Source organism: Dipodomys spectabilis, unplaced genomic scaffold (genome assembly GCF_019054845.1).
Source record: "Dipodomys spectabilis isolate Male_0828 unplaced genomic scaffold, ASM1905484v1 ptg000704l, whole genome shotgun sequence".
NCBI classification, from domain to species: domain Eukaryota; kingdom Metazoa; phylum Chordata; class Mammalia; order Rodentia; family Heteromyidae; genus Dipodomys; species Dipodomys spectabilis.
The window spans coordinates 9,542-13,458 of record NW_024871381.1 but is presented as its reverse complement, the minus strand read 5'-3'; the positions used below and the strand labels follow the sequence as shown (position 1 = coordinate 13,458).

Sequence of the window (3,917 nt, the reverse complement as noted above, 5' to 3'; positions counted from 1 at the left end):
ACAGCGCCCAGGCCCAGAGTTCAGGCCCACGACCGGACCCAAAAAAAAAAAAAAAAAACCTTTTATTAAAATAATGTACCTGTTGCTTGCAATGGGCTCATGCCTGTAATCATGGCTACTCAAGAGATTGAGATCTGAGGATTGTGGTTCAAAGCCAGCCTGGGAAGGAAAGACCTGGAAACACTTACCTCCAAATGACTAGCAAAAAACCTGGAAGTGGAGCTGTGGCTCAAGTGGCAGATGTTAGACTTGAATGACAATGCTCAGGTACAGAGCCCTGACCCTGGGTTCCAGCCCCATGAGGTACAAAACCTAAGTCAATTTTATTTACTTATGATTTTAGCCTCAGAAATCAAGACCAGCTGACACTGGTGGCTCACCAGTGCCACCTGTCATCCTAGCTACTCAGGAGGCTGAGATCTGAAGATTGCAGTTAGAAGCCAGCGCTGCCAGAAAAGTTCTCATGAGATTCTTTATCTCCAACTAACTACTCAAAACCCAGAAGTAGAGCTATGGGCTCAAAGTGCTAGAGCACTAGCCATGAGCAAAAGATCTCAGGTAAGGGTGTAGAACATGAATTGAAACCCCATAAACCACCACCACAACAACAACAAAGACAAAGCAATACCATTTAAAAGAATGCATTATCACTTTTCCATGTATATCTTTCATATGTAAAATATATGTGTACCAGTCTATATGAAACATTATTCACTAACTTTAGCTAACATGTATAAATATATAAGGAAATTTTGATACTCAATATGCACAAATTATCACACTATTCTTGAAAGAAAATCATTTTTATCAACCAACAGGGAGTATTCTTCCTGGAATTAGACTACTTTTCATATTATTATTTTATTTATATTTGGAGTGGTTATCAGTTGTTTTTGTGAAATTCATAAACAAAGAAACAGATACCAAATATTATTCAGAAAATCAGATGCTATTTCCATGATTTTCTAAAACATTTAACCTACTTTTTATTTAATTTTTTCTCTATAACTTGTTCTAAGACAATCATGTATTCATACATGAATACTTCTGAAGAATAATGGTATTCTTTATAACTATACTGTCTTCTTTACTAAATTTCACTATTGTGTGTTTATGTACATAGGTAAATGTTCATTATATAAATACACACATATTCATCTACATACACAAGATAGTATTGAGAGGGGAAAGCAGAAGGACAAATTACTAAGTGGCTGCTAGTAAATTCCTTGAAAATGATTGATCTCTTTCAAGTTCCATATTCATAGCTGGAGGGAGAGGAGGCTGTGTGGTTCTTGGGTGGATAACACAGATTTGTCTCTGCCTGACTCACTCCAATAGGGACAGTGTTTAGAGCTCGTTCTACATGTTTAAAATGGTATTTACAGATCTCTCTCCCACTGAACTAGCCTGGGACGAGGATCACAACATCCTGGGTCAAACAGAGCTTCCTGCCTGCTCAAACAAACTGACTTAAGAAACCAATCAAGCCACAGGAAAACCAAACACCATAAGCAGACCAGAGACTCCACCAAGAGACTGGTTACAGACACAGTTCAGATACAAATCTCTCCCTCCCCCCAAAAACCAAAGAACTCTTTTTTCTACCTATTTATTCTTATTTTTTTAATTGATTTCTATTATTTTTTCTTTTTGTCTTTCATAATTTTTATTTTAGGAGTGTATGTGTGACTGTGTGCTTTTAAAAAATCTCTTTTGACCTTTTGGTCCTTTTCTTTTTCTTTTTCTTTCTTTCATCTTTCTTTTTTGTGTGACTTAATTGCTGTACTGCTCATCAACAAATATATACCTGTGGGTGATTATTAGACCTCATCCCTAATTGTGTACATACTTTTTTTTAGATGCAATCTGTAATTTTATTACAAAGCCATTCTTTTGGCATTAGTTGGTTGCAGTGATAGCAAGATACTGAGAGTGTGGCATAGCAGCTCTAATGTAACAGTTATATTCTCTGCTTACTGAACCAAGATTTAAGTTACTTCAAACCCATTACATACATTACCTGTACCCATCACTGATACAAATCTTTACTTGTATACCTTGTAGGAAAGTGTTGATTCTGTACTATCTAATCTACATTCAGATTAAATGTTGATAAGACTACAAAAGTACTAGTTCCCTCATGAGACCTTTTCCTTCCCCTTTCCTGCTCCAATTACTTTGCTTTAAATGAATCAAATTTCCTAGAGCTAGTCTGAATAGCAGCACCTAAGGAACATTACACTTAGTTCTTGTTAAAAAGCAATACTTGTGCAATGCATGTTTTACAGCATGGGTAAAAGAATGATCACCCTAGTTTTAAACTCCTGCTGTAGAATTCCTTAAATAAATGTAAGCATACCATCAAGTTGAGGGTCATGTTATTGTTGTACATTTGATGGTAAGTCACTTTCTCTACTGTGTTTGCTTTGAAGAGATCTTCCAATATATCTCCAATATTCTTTTCTTATAGTGTCCTTTTCTTTAGCTAGGACTTCACATAACTCTAATGCTTTATTAAGAATGTCCTTCTTGTCACATTCGTTTTCTAGCATGTCTTCATAGATATCCACAAGAAAGGCAATTAGGTATGGGGAGCTGTGACTTGGTTGCAAATCAGGGAGTTGATTTAACAGATTAGGGTATTAGACCATGATCCTGCAGAATTCCTTTCAAGCAGTTCCATGCACTTTCATTATGTGGCACAAGTTTGATAATTTCCAGAGTATACTGGACTTCTCTCTCCAATACAGTACGATCATTGTAGCCAGTAGTATTAGAAATGACAAAATATCTTCAGTTCCAGACAGTTATTTCTTACATCCTCTTTGAGAAGCTGGTCTACATACTGCAGCTCATTATCCCAAAGTCTAAATTCCTGAGTGACCCATTGTCCATGCTGCCAGGCATGCTAATTCTTTCCATCCTGATTAAGAATATCAGCAATAAACTCAAGCACCTGAGATGGGTCCTTCAGCCACTCTACAAATACTCGCCTATGGTGCCAAACTTGATAGTTCTGGGGTTGTTCTTCAATTATTACAGTGATGTAGTTCATTTCCTCATGTAGATCTTTTTGAAGTGATTTTAAGAGAACTCTCTGAAAATGCTACACTGAATAATTGGCAGCATTGAACTCTATTGCATCCAGGTGAGCTTAAAGGCACATTCACTTAGTTCATCACGCTGCAGAACAGCTCGCAAATAATCATAAACATCTCTAAATTTCTCACTGTAGATAATCTGGACCACTGGACTGGGACCATCCCTCTGTGGCAGTGGATCTGTATCAGCCCATTCTGCTCTGTCTCTGTACAGACTGTAGGTGGGCGAGTCTAGGCTCACCAACCTGCCATCCACTGGGGAAGCCATTGCATCTCCGGCCTCCGCGGTCCTCCCCCCACCCCCCCCCCCCCTCCGCGGCCTCACCCTACCCCCCATACTTTTTTTTTATAAGCACATCAGTTTATTATATATGCCACTTAACAAATTCTGGAGAGACTATCAAAACACAGTACTAGTCAATAGTCAGACAAAAATCTCTTCATTCAACTTGCACTCCCTTTTCCTATTTCCAGTTTTTCTCCCTCTTTTTTTTATTGTGAAAATACCATACTTAATCCAGAAACTTATTACTCAATTCACAACCTCGTAGGCTTAACTTCTTTAATATTTTTCATTTTTCCTTTTTATCTCTCCCCTCCTCTCATCCTATCCTTTTCTTCTCTCAATATAATTTCTTTATACTTACATAATTTTTAAGTGTTTCATTTTTTAAATTTAAAATTTTGTTTTTTTCATTTTTTTCTTGTTTTTTTTTTCTTAATCTCTCTCCTAACATTCTGTCCTATTCATTTCCCTCTATGAGATTAGTTCTTGGTTAAATTCACTCGCTTTTACCTCTCCACATCTCTCTA

General features: G+C 37.1%; 1 pseudogene; it reads right to left on the bottom strand.

Annotated features, from left to right (window-relative positions):
• Window positions 1-2,156: 2,156 nt before the first annotated feature.
• LOC122101905 lies at window positions 2,157-3,441 on the bottom strand (annotated as a pseudogene).
• Window positions 3,442-3,917: the final 476 nt, after the last annotated feature.